The sequence below is a fragment of the Pinus tabuliformis genome, chromosome 1_1 (genome assembly GCF_031772625.1).
Source record: "Pinus tabuliformis cultivar Carrire ecotype Pingquan chromosome 1_1, CPIR1, whole genome shotgun sequence".
Classification (NCBI taxonomy): Eukaryota; Viridiplantae; Streptophyta; class Pinopsida; order Pinales; family Pinaceae; genus Pinus; species Pinus tabuliformis.
In genome coordinates this window covers 291518187-291535295 of record NC_142297.1, presented here as the reverse complement: position 1 = coordinate 291535295, position 17109 = coordinate 291518187, and the positions used below count along the sequence as shown (strand labels likewise).

Genomic DNA, 17109 nt, shown 5'->3' with positions numbered 1-17109 from the left:
GGGACAGCAATACCTTTTTGTCTGCAATAACAATTGCATTTCACTCCATTCCAACTCAGTAACGCGGTCAGTCAAGTTAAACTTCAGAGATATGATCAGGATAAACTACATAGATATCAGGATAGGTGAGTATTTGGTTTCACTCGCGAATCTTGCAGAGTTACATTGAATGTATTGTTGGCCAATTTTGCTAATTCACTATTTAGTTACGACTGATAATGACTGTTACTTTTCTTGTGAATGTCATTATCAAATGCTATATATAGAGAACGAATGTGTTGTGTTACACATAATTTTGTGCAAGCTCTCTCCCTCGTTCTAAGAAATAGTTGCTTTGCTTCTGAATTCAATGGCAAGAAGAATGAGGAATCCTCAAGTTCTTCTTTTGAAGAATATAATCAGAGCCTTTTTCGAGGTTGCCCATGGCTATAAGGGAATTGGATATGCCCTTTCTCGAAACAAGGCAAGATATTTCACAATGAAAGATGAGGCCATGGATCGATCATGCAGTGCTCTGCCTACAGATGTTCCCAAGGGACACTGTGTAGTGTATGTGGGAAGTGAACGGAGTAGATTTGTCATCCCCACGACTTATTTGAATCATTCTCTGTTCAGGGTATTGCTGAAGAAAGCCGAGGAAGAGTATGGGTTTGATCACCAGATGGGTCTCACCATTCCCTGTGAGCAAGTTGCTTTCGGCAATCTGACATCTATGTTGGCTAAAAAGGATGTAGTACCAGCAACTTTGAAGTTGGATGAGTTCCTCCATATCCAGTAAGACAGATGTAGTGCGTTCAGTTGAAATGAGCCTGAACTCCAACAAGATCATTTTCCAAGCATGTAAATGGCAACATGGCTTGGTTAAAACTACAGAGATGTCCTTCAAAATTGAAGTTGAAAGGCAGAGCAAATATCTGCTTTGGTTTTCTTTTTTTGTTTTGAATTTTGAGTTTCTCACGAATTTTCAATCATAGTCTTCCCGATGTTTTGGGTTTTGATGTCGGAGTCTAATCACACTGGCACTTTCCAGTTCATCTTCTTCAGAAAATATATATGGAAGCAGTTCGAGGGCAGGGCACTGTTTTGGATTTTGCAACGCATAAGAGAGTTCATAACAGTTTAGGTATTTTAGATTTTGGTTGTGCCAGTCCAATGGGCAAGCGAACTTTCCAAATCACTTTCCAAGGACGATCGACAAAGGAGGTAGAGGCGAGGCCACACTAGGGCGAGCAATTTTCTGGCATATGGCTGACTGAGAATGCCTCTCATTAACATGGGGCATGACACTTAAGTTGTAAATAATCTCAAAATCAATCAATTGATCAAAATAAAATCTTATTCTATGGCAGGTTCAGTTTTCCTTTTATTCGATTCTTTCGGTCCCTTTCAAATGTAACTCGAAAGCTGGCAGGCTGACGAGTTGGTAATTCCGCTTACAAAAAAGAATGTTTTAAAGCAGAATTTGAAATACAGTATGGTCCAAGATTAATTATATTATATAAATTAATCAATTTTTTTGGTTGAAGGTTTTTTTTTTTAAATCTCTGGTCCGGTGACGATTTTAATTATTTTATTTTTAAAAATTAAAGTCATATTTCCAACATAAAAACATATACATCTTCTTCTCTTGATTAAACTATAAAATGTTCCGAGCACAGGAAAGTAAGTAATACAAAATAATATATTTGTGTAAGATATACAAAATTAATAAAATTACCATTTTAACTAAAAGAAAAACATTCTAATTTTAAATATTCAAAAATTTCAAAAAAACGAGTTAGTAAAACATATTTTAAAAGAAATAAATAATATAGTTTTATAACTTTTCGTGAAGAAACAAAACATTCAATTCTTTTTATTTCAGGAGAGAGAAAATATTCTAGTTTCTGTTATTCAATTTTTTTCGCCATGTCGAATTGCCAAGCTGACTACGTGTGGGCAATTCTACTTTGACAAAATCGGAATATATTATGATTCCGAAGTATAACATGTTCTACATGGTTTCATGCAAGAAAGAATCAATTACTAGGTTGCCTATAAGGACGGTGTACAGCCATAACTTTTTTATCTAAATGACTAGACATTATTTTTGACTAATTGCAGCACTTTTAAACCAAAGTCTCAGATTGACTTTGTACAGAGCGCACACTTGGAGCACAACTGCCTATAATCCGTTAAAATTAACATAGGTTGAATCTAAATATATTATGTGTAATAAAATAAAACATAGATATATTATGTATAATAAAATAAAATGTTAAAAATATTAAAATGACAAATTGTATTGGATTATAACTTCCTATTATTCCAACCATTATCATCATAAATTATAAAGTAATATACCAATACTTTATTTACACTATTTATACTATGATTTACACTTAGATATGTTCAACAATCCTATTATGTTATTTATAAGTAAATCTATTATTTATTAAAACAGTATGAATATGCATTTCATTATATTTATTTCTAGGAGTTGTAATATTAGTTTAGATTCATTTCCATTGAGAAAGAGTAAATTTTTTGAAATACAAATTTTTCTTCAAGTTTTTCTTTCTAAAAGAGACGTGCGTCTAGGAGTTGTAATATTAGTTTAGATTCATTTCCATTGAGAAAGAGTAAATTTTTTGAAATACAAATTTTTCTTCAAGTTTTTCTTTCTAAAAGAGACGTGCGTCTAGAGAATATCTTGAGTGATTGGTTTAAGCTCTAGATGTCCATACAAAATGACAATATTATGTACATGTATATTTAAGATTAATGTGATCATTTGAAATTTATTCATTTTCCTCCATTAGTTGAATATATGAAGAGAATTATCTAAAAAGATTACTATTAATTATTATAAATGTTAATTATTAACATGATGATTTTAATGTACATGTTAATTTCTATTCAATTTCTAATATATTGATTTCAGTACATGTACTTTTCTATTTTGATTCGTTAATTACTACTAACATGTTAATTTTAGTGTACATATTAATTTCTGTTCAATTTCTAATGTATGGATTTCAATACGTGTCATTTTCTATTTTTATCCGTTGTGTGTATATAATCATTGAATTCATTATACACGTCAATTTCTAAATCGTTGATTTCATTGTACATGCCAATATCAACTTATAATTCTTTCTCGTGCCAATTTCTATTTCTATACAATTCCAACACATTTAATGTACATATAAATCTCTATAAAGTTTCATTTTAATATACAAGTCAATTTCTATTTTTTTTAATATGGACATACATAATTATTGATTTTAGTACACATACCAATTTCTAGAATGTTGATTTTAGTGTACATGTTAATTCAATAATAGATATGTTGATTTTTAGTGTATATGTCAATTCCAAATGCATTGATTTCAATGTAAATGCCAATTTGAATTTTTATTCAATAAAGAAACATAATTGTTGATTTCAAAGTATGCTTCAATTCCAATTTCTCTTTATTTTTATGTTTTTATGTTAATTCCTAATTCAACTTTTATATCAAATTTTATTTTTATTTGTATCTCAATTTCAATTTCAATTTCTATCTATATGTGAATTTAAATTTAAATTTCTAAATATATGTTATTCCCTTTCAGCTATGTGTTTGATTGCGTGTGTGAGAGAGAGAGAGAGAGAGGTGTGTAGACTAGGTTTGAGTTGGGCTTAGTCTTAATTAGGTCACTGGTTCAAATATCAAGGGAAGGGGTTGCAGGTGGAAGCCACTTGTCGGGGATGAAAATTATGTGAAGAGGTGTGTAGGCTCTAGAAAACCTCACGCAATCGTAGTGACATCATGCTATATGTGGGCAAGGCATTCTTCCCTCTAGCATTTGGGTTAGCCTTGGTATAGACTTAGCCTAGTTGGAACAAAAGAAAAGAAGTGTATGTGAATTTACAATTTCACCAGAGATGATTTGTGTCATTTAACTTTTTAATGTAACATTAGATTACATCATGTTATGTAACTTAGGCATCATATCCCTCATACTAGACTTTAAAGTTCCTCTTAATACATAAATGAATGTTCCAAACCTATTAACTTAATTTCACATTGACATGGAATTCCACTTAAAGGGTAAGCCCATATGATGAAGGGACATCGATTGATATTTGAATTAACGTAGAGATAGTCAAATAAATTTTATCAAAACTTGGCTTCTTAAATCTTGCATCATATTAAGTAGATTATGTTGAATTAGTTTTAAAATCGGCGTGTAAGTCTCCATTTTAATATTTTGTTGAATTTAGCCTAATAAGGCTCAAAATGTAGTCATAAGCCAAAAATAGCTCATTCGATCCTATCTTAGTGGATTTGAATGAACCCATATATGCATTTAAGTTAAAATTTGAGAAAATCAAGGATTGGATTTTCCGTAAGTGCTATCGAGTTGCAAAAATCCTATAGCCAATGGTAATGTAATCACTGTGATGCAATGTTTGGAGGCAAGAATAGATGTCAGGGAGGATGAAAGGCAGAGGGATCATGACATTGGAGACATGGGTGAGGTAGAGGAGGAGCCTCTAGAAGAAGAAGAAGGAACATCATAGGAGACAGTTGAAATGAAAATGCTGAGAGTAATACTTAGATCGGCCTCAAGGCATAAGCCCAAAGTATCTACTTATAGTGGAAGTTTGAATGTTGAACAACGTGTAGACTAGATCAATGAAATGGATAGGTTCTTTGAATTTTAAGAAATGGAAGATGAAAAGAAGGTGAAGTTCATAGTCACCAAGTTGAAGGGACATGCAAATTTATGGTGGGATTGTGTCCAGACCGGGTGGAAGTGGAAGAAAAAGCCAAAGATCAAGAGTTTGGATAGAATGATGGCAAAACTCAGAGGTAAGCTTTCTCCTAAAAGTAATCAGCTTTCTTTATTTCGACAAATGTAGAATCTTAGGTGAAGATTAATTTCTGTAAGGGAATACACAGGGGAGTTTCATAAGGTGAATATAAGAGTCAGTTATTTGGAAGAAACTGCAGAGAATACCACCATGTATTTAAATGGCCTTCGGTTAGACAATCAGAATGAACTAAATGTGGTGCCTCCTAAAAGTATAGAAGAAGCATATAACTTTTGTTTGAAAATTGAGGAGTAGATCATGAGAAATTAGTTTGGTAGAGGGAAGAGTTCAGTCAGAGGAATGGGATAATGTTATGGTAGAGGAAGATATACAACACAAATAAATGGAGCTGGTAGCTCAAGTTAGCAAGAACAATCAAGAGGTGTCTATAGAGGTAGAAGAGGTTCTTGTATATGAGGAAGTAGAGGCATATGAAGAGAGTGTAGATGCTATTTTTGTGGCAAGGTGTGACACAAATCGTTTGAGTGTCTAGAGAGTGAAGGTATAAGCTAGAGAAATGATATTGTTGCCCAAACATAAGGAGAGGTGAAGGAAGAAGAAGTAGAAAATGTATCTGAGATAGGGGAGTCCTTATTATTGAATAATGTTCTATTGAAGCCAAAGAAGGAAGCCATTGAGGCAAACCAAAGGATGGATTTATTTGGCACTGTTTCCAAATTCAAAGGAAAATGTTGCAAGGTTGTTTTTAATAATTGTAACACATCTAACCTAGTGCCCATAAAAATGGTGGAAAAACTAAATTTGAAGAGAGTCAAAATTCCAACACCCTACAAGGTATCTTAGCTTCAAAAAAGCCATTGATTGATGGTGAACAAGCAGTGTGAAGTAGAGTTACATGTGGGAAGCTACAAAGACAAAATTTTATGTGATGTCATGCAAATGGAGGTGTGTCCCATTCCATTGGGCAAGCCATAGTAGTTTGATAGGAATGTCATACATGTTGGAAAGAGGAGTACTTACAAGTTCCAAAAGGATGGGATAAACCATAGATTAGTACCATTGCGAGAAGAAGGTATGATAGAGGATAATGTCCCAAAGACATTGTTTTTGAGTGGAAAGGAGTTCTTGTAAAAAATCAAACAAAATGTGGTAAGTTTTTCTTTTGTCTGCAAACCTAGACCAATACTGACATCAACTACAATTGTATATTTTCTTGTTGAAATTCAAGAAATGTTGAATGGGTATAATGATATCATTTTGGATGACTTGCCTAATGAATTATCACCTACGAGAAGTATAAATCATCACATTGATTTGATACTCCAAAAAAATTCTAGCAAACAAGGCTACATATAGAATGACCCCTCAAGAGAACGACGAAATTAAAAGGCAAGTTTAGGGGTTGCGAGACAAGCGGCTATTAGAGAGAGTCCAAGTCCATGTGTTGTGCCAACAGTGATGAGCGCAAAAAATGATGGTGCTTGGAGAATGTGCATAGGCTCAAGACTAATTAATAAGATCACAGGTTTCCTTTACCTCACATAAAAATGATTTTCTAAATTGTTTAAGTTGTGTTAATCATTTCTCTAATATAGATCTGAAAAGTGGATTCCATCAGTTCAGGATTAGAGAAGGGGATGAGTGGAATAAAATGTTTAAAATTAATGATGGATTGTATGAATGGATGGTAATGCCATCTAGCCTGTGTGATGCACCTAACATCTTTATGAGATTAATGATTGAGGTGTTAAAGGAATTCGTAGGAAAATTTTCCATTATGTATTTAGATGACATTCTAGTGTACAATTACTCTAAGGAAGAGCGTTTAAGGAACTTAAGGTATGTTTTGGAAATGTTACAGCGATAGAAGCTATAAATTAACTTGATGAAATTGTCATTTATAAAATAGAACATGTCTATTTGGGCTTTGTTATATTTCCAAATGGTTGAAAAATGGATCTCGAGAAGCTAAGGGAAATCATAGTGACCCTCTACTAGGAAAATATTTGAAGCCAAAAGTTTCCATGGATTGGCTAGTTTTTACAAGATGTACATTAAAAACTTTAGTGAATTAAATGTTATAATCATAGAAAACATAAAGAAGGATAAACAACCATTATTATTTTGAACAATAATTATTGTTATTAATTATTATTATTATAATAGATCTAGCCCCAAGGGCTAGCTCAATTGGTGGAGACGTCGTTGTTGAAGCACCTTTCTTATTAATAGGTTATGAGTTCAATTCTCTTGATAATCTTTGGGTTAGACTCTATGGTTGAGCTGGTAGAAAGTGATCCCTTCGAGCAGATTTACTTGGTACAAATATTCCATGGACGTAACGATCAATGATCTCTGAAGTCCATGAACCACATGGAAAAAAGAAAAAAAATATTATTATATAATAAGAAATGTTATTATTAAAGTAAATTATAATTAAAATATTAATTAAATAATGTTAATTAATAAATTATTATTCAAGAAATAATTCGAAAGGGAAAAATAATAAAAATAAAGAGGAAAAGAAACAATACATAGAAAGGGTAAAGGGAAGGAGGCAAAAGAATGGGTTGGGGGAGTGGGGATGGGAGGGAGTGAGAGGAAGGTTTATGAGGGAGACAATGGATAGTTGGTTGTCGTGACCGACTATGCTTAAATCCATCTTCTCAGTTAAAATTGTTGGGGCTCTTTTTGATTTTGATGGATTCCCAATGAGACGAGAAGTGTGGAAAAGAACAAATTCAAAAATTCTAGCCTCGATAAAGTGGATATGGTGCTTGGTACTATGAGAGTGTTTGACAATGGATGCTTTTTATGTGTAATTATTGATACTATCAACCATGTGCACTTTGATGTAGACCTTAAAGGATATTCCTAGTTTTCGCATATGGGATTTCCCACAAGAGGAATGGATTTCATAGACTCGATGGTCAAGTAGGGGGTCGAATTTGTCTTGAGAGGGCCTAAAGAGATGTCTTAGGGTGGTTTGAGGTTTGAATATTCTTTTGTCGTTGGATCATGGAAATGTGGTCAATAAAACCTTAAATCTAAGGGAGGGTTATTTTGGATCAGGAAGGAGATGAATGATTTGTTTTGGGTTTAGGATGGAGGGATAAGGGAAAGAATTTTTTGATTTGAGAAGAGGAGTAGCCATTAGTTTGGAGGGATTTAGTAAAGTGGAGATGTTCCTTTTAAAAGTCTTAGGGATAAACATATCTGAATGGTTTGAGTTACAAAGGTCTGAAGGACAATATCTTTTTGAGCAAGGTGGTGATGGAAATGAGCATGAAGGTATATATTAGCATGATTCTTTTTTTGGTTGACCTAATAGTAGAGGGATCCATCAGTGATATAGACTTATGCAGGAAGACAACATAATACATACATAAACATAAACATAGAGATGCAACAAAAATAAAACTTCATTTCATTAATATCAAAGAATTGAAATATGTTTACATATAGAATGGAAATAAACTAGCTCGGGCGATGGTAGCTTATGTCTGAGAAGAGATGTGGTGCCTACATACTGTTGAACTGTGTTATAATAAGGCTCAGAGGCCTATTTATTGTTGATAAATAATGGAAAGCCTTAAACATCCAAAAACCTAACCCTAGGGGATGAAGCACCAAAACTATAGGTTCCATTGAGGTAAATTGGTACAACAACTTCCCGAGGTCATAACTTTGGCATATGATCTCTATTGATGCACACGATACCTTGTTAGAAATATTTATCCAATGGATATAAATTTTGACTTTAAATGTTAGAAAAAGTCTCACGTTTACCCATTTCCGAAAAACGTTTTCCGAAAGAATGTCATTTAGGGTGTCAGAATGACTCCAGAAGTTCAGGACGTAAAAAACTGCCAAAAATAGTAAGTTTTGCTACAATTAAGGAAACTGAAAAACTGAAAGAAACAATGGTGGGGGTCCAAGTGGAATAGGCAGGTGACCACCGCTATCCACCTAGATCAGTCCTCACCCCTTGGAAAACATTGGTCCCCAATGTGTTGAGTGCCTCCATGAGATGGGGAAACTTCTGTTGAACTTGGTCTTTGGTGAGCCACTTGCATTGGTGCATGAGTTGCCCAACTCTGATAACTCGATATAGTTCGATATTCTAGTGGCGAGTGTGTTTAATATGTTTTTCCATGATCCGATAAGTTGTGGCTTGTTCCATGCAGTTCGGGTTTAACTTTGTTGGTGTGAGTTGTTTTACAATGGTTGATGTGTCTGGTAATGGTGGAAAGTATGGACGAAGGTGGTACACATTGAACACTATGTGTAGGCCAAGGAATGGGGAAATGTTGAGCTCAAAATAATTATCTCCCATAGACTTGGTAATCATGTAAGGTCCATATCAGAGTGGTCTGAGCTTCCGATGGGCTCCAGTAAGACATTCCTTCTGCAAATGCGACACAACTTTGTTGCCCACCTAAAACTTGTGTGCCACCTAATGTTGATCATGTCATTGTTTATACTTGGCATTAGACTTCTCCAAGATGTCGTGAACCTACTGGCGGATGTGTTGGATGCGTTCAATAAATTTGGTTGCTTTATCAACCTTGGAAAATACATGTATGGATTATGCTTGTGTAGTCACATGAGGCATGACAAAATCAATCAGACCCAATCGTTGAAATCCTAGACACACTTGAAAGGGACTGCGGCCAGTCAAGCTATGGAGAGCTCTATTATAACTGTGTTGCACATAGGGAAGACTCTTATCTCAGGTTCATGGATGCTTGGATTCGTAGATGCAGAGTATGTGCACTATCATCCTATTGATGACCTTTCTTTGATCATTAGTCTGGAGATGGAATGCAGTCAACTTAGTGAGCTTGGTGTCCATTAACGTCCAAAGGATTTACCAGAGTGTGCTCAAGAACCTACTATATTGATCTGATACAATGGTTTGCGGGATCCCAAAATGTACACACACTCGTTCAAAGAAGATTTTGGCAATGTCCTCTATTATGATACTCTTCTTACAAGCTGCCAATACAACCATCTTAGAAAATTTGTCCATGACCACAAATACACAATAATTACCATGCTTGGTAGAAGGGAAGCTAGACACATAGTCCATGGAGATGGATTCCAAAGGCTGGCTGGGAGTAGGCAAAGGAGTGTACAGGCCATGCTTCTTGATGGTTGGCTTGGCAATGGCATAGGAAGTGTAGGATCTGATATATTTCCTAACATCTTGTCGGAGTTTTGACCAATAAAAGTAATTTTGTCCGAAAGCCACAGTTTTCTCCATACCAAAATGTATTGCGATCGGACTGTAGTATGCCTCGCAAATCAGCTTGGCACACTCACTTGAAGGAGCACAAAGGTGGCCCCCGTAGCATAATAATGCGTCTTGGGGGTGGAAATCAAGAGCTTTCTTGCCATCTATTACCATCTAGTATGTGGAGGCAAACTCTAGATCATTTTTGTATGGTTGTGGCCATCTAGAGGTCTCGTGGCCATAAGAGTTGAGAACAGCAATCAACATTGCAACCGGGGGTAGGTTGAGGCAGTTTACAACATGATTTTTTTGTATTCAATGTTCAGGTTGAATTGTTGCAGATATGTAGACCACTTTTGATGGCGATCACTTAACAACATCCCTTGTGTCTATATGAATTGAAGAGGTCAGTGATCGGTGTGGATGACTGTCTCCTACCCCAGAATGTAATGCTTTCATTGCTAGTAAGCCTGCATGATGGAATACATCTCTTTATCATAGGAGGGGTACTTTTGAATTGTATCAGAAAGTGTCTCGCTATGATAGGCCATTGGATCCCTGTGATGGGTGAAGACTACACTAATAGCATAGTCAGAGGCATCAATCTCAATTGTAAATTGTTGTTACATGTATGGAAATGTGAGTACCGATGCAGAGCAGAGGTGAAGCTTCAAAATGAACGCCTTTTGTTGGGACTCAAACTAGGAAAAGTTTTATTTTTCCCTGCACTTGATAATCTTACTCAAATGCCAAGTGGTATGGGAGAATCCCAACAGGAACCTCTAATAAAAATTTTCAACAGGCCAAAAGTTTCGAAGCTCTATTAGCATGGTCAGGGCCAGCTAATCCTGAATGACTTGGATGTTAGTCAAATACACATGCACGCCTTTCTCATCTGTGATGTAACCCAGATATTGGACTTTGTTCATGCCAACGGTGTATTTCTCCAAGTTAGGACATAGTTTGTGTTGCTGCAGAGTTTGAAGGACCTACCGAATGTGTTGCAAGTGTTCTTCCCAACTCTTTTTGAATATGAGGATGTTGTCCAGATAAACAACCACAAATGATTGGGTGAAGGGCCGCAAGTTGTCATCCATCAACCTCATAAAAGTAACAGGGGCATTTGTCATTAGGAAGGGCATAACCAACCATTCGAAAAGGCCTTCCTTGGATTTGAAGACAGTCTTCCAAATGTATATGGTCTCTAAAGGAACCTCGTGATAATTGGACATCAGATCAATCTTGCTGAAATACTTGGCTCCCTTGAGTTGGTCCATCAGGTTATCAATCCATGGGATTGGATACTTGTTCTTGACAGTAATTTTTTCGAATGCCTGATAATGAATGCAGAGCCTCCAGGTCTCATGATTCTTTTCGACAAGTGAAAATGGGCTCCCACAAGGTGACGAACTTGGTCGGCTCTGCCCTTTTTCTAGTGACTCTTGGATTTATCGCTTGATCTCTTCATTTTCCAGAATGGAGCGACGATATATTAGCCTGTTGGGTAGAGGTGCTCCGGCAGTTAGATCAATCGAATGCTTGACCTAACAGTGCAAGGGTACCCTTGTGAGTGAGGAGAAGATGTCCCTATATTATTCCATGATAGTGTACACCTATTTCTGTTGCATGGAGGAACACTTCTCGGGGGCCATGCATGTGGCCACTATCTTCCGCTTTCTTTGAGAGCAAATAAAAAAGAAAACAAATCTCCAGTCTCGGAGAGATCTTATTGCATTGCTTAGCAGAGATCAAAGAGATTGTGGTAAGCGGGGCTACCTTTCTTATCGTGTATAACTTATTACCCAAAGAAATAATAACAATGTGAGGCCTCGACTCATATACAACATAATGCTTCCATAAGTATTGTTGTCCTAATAATACATCACAAACTTCTAGAGGAGCAACATCACACAATACCTCATCCATGAAGGGCTTGATGACGCAGGGTAGGTGACAATGTTGGGTGACGCGTATATCTCGTCATTGGAGAAGCCACCCAATGGAGTACAACTGCGAGTGTGGTGGGGTCAGTAGGCCCAACCACTTCACGACCTCTGTTGAAATGAGGTTCTTTTGGCTCCCACTGTTGACAATGAATTGCAGCAGTGAACCTTTCACCCACATTTGTGAGTGCAAGAGATACTCCCCCTCCTCTGTATCTTCGGGCTCAGTCTTCTAGATCTTGGTGGTGGAAATAGTGGTGCTAGGGTCAACGTCAATAATATGCTTCCATTTATCATTCCCCTTGTCGGGTTTTGACTCAGAGTCAGAACATGTGGATGATTTTGAAGCGTTCAGCTTGACCACCAATGACTGCTTGGCTCAACACTAACTTGTGTTGTGAGTGGGGCTCTTATGGAACTCACACCACTTTCTTGTGTCCTTCATTGTCTTCATGGTGTTTTTCTTTGCTTTCTTCTTCAATGGGTTATCTTGGATCACCCTACCTTTGGTTTGTGCTTTGTTCTATGGTTTGGGGGCGCCTTTCCCTTGCATAAGATTTAGAGATTCAAAGTATCACTTCTTCTTTTTAAACTTCTGATTGATCTTGAGAACGTATCAGTAAGTGGCGCTAGGCGAGGAGATGTCTAGGAACAACATCTCGTTTTGGATGTATTTGTGCAGACAACTAAAATACTTGAGTACGAGATGTTGCTCAAAGTCCTTAATACCCAAATTTCTGGGATGGTTATGAAAAATATTTGTGAATTCCGGTACATCTTGGTCCCTTCCCTATCGTAGTGTGGTCCACTTTATGTACTTATCTTCATAGCTCTTGACAAAGTAATACTACTCCTTGATGGCATATCGGAAAGAGTTCCAAGTGGGTGTGGTTGAAAACTATGAAGGTTCCCTCTCGTCGTTCTTCTCACAATAGTTTTCCCACTAGTCCTTGACGTGGGAGGTGGCTTTTATGAGTCCAAGAGTAATATTTTCCCTATTGGAAATATCATGAACTGAAAATACCCTTCCAATAGATTTAACCGTCTATATATGGTGTCTGCGTCTATTTGGCCTTCAAATATGGGAATATCAAAGTTGAGTTTTAACTTAAAGGGAGTAATTCTTCCAAAGTGGTTTCCGGATGAATAAGCGTCACCTGTGGGCATTCGCTGAAGGATTTGGGCACAATTGTCCATCATCGCGTTACTCTGTCACTCGACATCTTCTTCGAGCAATATTTTGAAGGGATTTATTGCTCCCTCGTCTTTATTTTCTTCCATCATGGGAGGCTATTAAGGTTTGCGAGGCTGGTGTTGCAAAGTTTCATCTAGTTCAATCCCTAACTGCTTATACCCTATCCTCGTTGGGGACACGCAAAGAAAAACAGAGAAAGAGAAGATTGCTATGATACAAGTGATCCACACTTATGCAGGAACACAACATAATACAGATACAAACCTAAACATAGAGATGCAACAAAAATAAAACTTCATTTCATTAATATGAAAGAAATGAAATATTCTTACATATAGAATGGAAATAAACTAGCTCAGGCGATGGTAGCTTATGCCTCTGAACTGTGTTACAATGAGGCTTGAAGGCCTATTTATGGTTGAGAAACAATGGAAAACCTAAACATCCAAAATCCTAACCTTAGGAAATGAAGCACCAAAACTATGGGTACCGTTGGGGTAAATTGGTATAACAACTTCTCGGGGTCATAACTTTTGCATACGATCTTCATTTGATGTGCACGATACATCATTAGAAATATCTATCTAGGACTACAACTTTGATTACAAACATTAATCATAGACTGACGTTTGCTTGGTTTCCAGAAAAAACATCTTTTAGGGCCTCAAAACGGCTCTAGAAATTCGGGATCCAAAAAACTGCGAAAATTAGTAAATTATGCTACAATTAATAACACTGAAAAACTGAAAGAAGAAATGGTGGGGGCCCAAGTGGAATAGGAGGGTGACCACCAATATCCACATGGATCAATCTCCTAGGGTTAGGTTTTTGTATGTTTAGGGTTTTCCATTGTTCCTTAACAATAAATAGGTCTTCGAGCCTCTTTGTAACATGGTTCAAAGGCATGTAACTACCACATCTCTTCTCAAAGGTAAGCTGCCATTGCCTGAGCTATCTTATTTCCATTCTGTATGTAAGCATATTTCAATTCTTTGATATTAATGAAATGAAGTTTTATTTTTGCTACATATCTATGTTTATGTTTATATATGTATTTTGTTACGTTCTTGCATCAGTTCTGTTGGAAATAATACTGAGAGGGGGGGTGAATCAGTATTATCAGATTAATCAAACTTTTTAAATGCTCAGAAACATATACGCTACTTCAGTTAAGTGAACCAGCGTGTACACGCTACTGTGACGAAGTAAAACAACGTATAACAAGAAAACTCACAATTTAGTTAACTTATTCTTCAATTAAGTGCATCAGGACATTATTCACCACATTAACAGTAAACATGTGCAGTATAACAGAACAGATAAAAAGCCACACACATGAACACCAAGATATAAGGAGGAAACCCAATGTGGGTGAAAACCACCTGTTGCAAGTTGTCTCTATCTTTCTTTAATATGAAACTTCAGTTTACAATCTTTTGTACTGGTGCAGCCTTATACCAGTACGCAGGTTACAACCTGCAGAAGGCTACAACCTTCTCTCGTTCTCCAAACTTCCTTGGAAGGGAGCTCCAACCCCCTTTGCTCTTGTACTAGCCAAGATACTAGTACGTAGGTGCTGACCTACAATCTTCCTTCTTTCAGATATCACTTTTCATACATTTTCAGACTTGGATATTCCTGAAGCACAACATTACAATCTGAAGACCACAAATCATTCAATTTCCACAACAGATCATTGAAGCATAAAACAACCAAACTTTGAATCACTGAACCACTGAACCCTGTCAATCACCAGTTACCAGAACACAGAGCAGACTACAGAACTCTGCAATAACAGTCAGACCCCACTGTAAACCCAAAATCAAGCTTCAAAAGATATACGCTACTTCAATGAGCAAAACCCGCGTATACACGCTCTTTTACCGAAGCCAACCTGCATACAGATCTAAAAATAAACTTTCTCAATTTGCAGCTGTACCAGACATTAGTTAGATCCAAAACGTAACATTGCGACAATATGCAGATCTAGAAATACGCATAATCAACCATATCATGATAGTGCATTTCAAACCATTAGATCCCGATCTATCCTTAGATCTAGTCTTCCATCAACCGATGTGATCTCTCCTTGGCTTAGATCAAGCAACCCAGAACCTGCATATCAGATCTCTTTCTCTCTTAGATATTCAAGCCTTGTCGAAAGATGATTTTGCCTAATGATCTTCTTCTCCTTATATAGTCTTAGGCCTAGCTCAATACCAAGAGCCAAAACCATAGTAATACAATACCATCAACTTCAAAACTAGGGATCGACACGCCCGTCGAGAAATAATGGTCCGAAATCATAGGCACAACTTCCAAGGACTAACCACCATGGACCAAAGGAACCTTTCCACATACACGCGCTTTTTATGAATCTAACTAGCGTGTACACGCGACTTGGGCTTAACGAAACGGCGTGTATGAGCTTCCTTGGCATGCTGTACTGAGATCTGTCTTCTGATTAAGTTGCCATCACCTGTACCAACCTCTGAGCACCTGTACCATCCTCTGAGTGAGTTGCCATCAAGGACAACACTTGAATCATAATGCCAACAATCTCCCCCTTTGGACTTGATGGCAACCACCACACCAAGTTACTCTCCCCCTTTGACATCAAGGGCAAAGGGCTGTGCTCCCCCTGAGGACATGCTGATACCTCTGCTTGGCTGTGCTGACTCGTGCTCCCCCTGACAGTAGGCCAGATCTGAAAAAGATGTTCTTCAACAAGAACCAAGACTTATACACCATAAGGGACCTTCCTATCACCAAAAGACTCAATACATACATCCATACTCCCTACCAAGAGGGGACATATCAGAAACAACCAATTATATTACAGCATTCATCCCAGGCATAGTGGGGAAACCAACATAGGCCGTTACATGACCTTGACACCATAAAAGAGATATGACAAGAGAGATACATGACATAGAGACAAGACTTAGGAAAGACACCAGCAGCATCTGATAAACATCTTGTTAGATCAGCAACCAGAATTTCTTTCTGAGCTCCTTCTCCTGAAACCAACAACCAAAACATCTGAATGCCAACAATGCTTTATGAGACTTTTGAGCTGCTCCCCCTGAACCTGTGCCTGTTGCACTCCCTGAAACTGTGCCTGAAGAATTCTGACATTCCTATTGCTGTTCAGAACTTCAGAGTTTTCTCTTGCTGTTCAGAACTTCATATACGCGTTTTATCCTGTATAAAACAGCGTATGTACGCGGATGTTCTTTCTGCAACAAGCGTCCAGCATACACGCGACTTACCCAGCATGAATCCGCGTGTATACGCTCATATCCCTTCCGTAACCTGCGTATACCAACTTTTCTGTAGAACAAACAAACTTCAACAACAGGATGAAGCATCAACTACTCCCAGCTTTTGTCTGAGATATTCAAAAGTTTCCCTGGGCAGTGGTTTTGTGAGAATATCAGCAACTTGCTCCTTAGAAGGAACATACTCCAACTTGACCTTCTGCTCAAGCACTTGTTCCCGAAGAAAATGGTACTTGATTGGTATGTGCTTGGTCTTTGAGTGCATGACAGGATTCTTTGAAATGCTGATTGCACTTGTATTATCACATAAGATAGAGACAGGTGGAGTGCAAGTGATTTGAAAGTCCTGCAAGGTCTGCATCATCCAAAGAAGTTGTGTGCAACAAGATGCTGCAGCCACATATTCTGCTTCAGCTGTAGATAAGGCAATCGAACTTTGTTTCTTGCTGAACCAAGATACTAATCTGGAACCCATGAAGAAAGCACCTCCACTTGTGCTTTTCCTATCATCCACACTTCCAGCCCAATCTGCATCTGTGTAAGCATGAAGAGTGAGATCTGTATTTCTAGGATACCATAAGCCATAGTTTTGGGTCCCTTGAAGATATTTGAAGATTCTTTTGACTGCCTGAAGATGAGTTTCCTTTGGGT

General features: G+C 37.2%; 1 pseudogene; it reads left to right on the top strand.

The window, feature by feature from the left end:
* Positions 1 to 306: 306 nt before the first annotated feature.
* Positions 307 to 1366, top strand: LOC149212694 (auxin-responsive protein SAUR50 pseudogene; annotated as a pseudogene).
* Positions 1367 to 17109: the final 15743 nt, after the last annotated feature.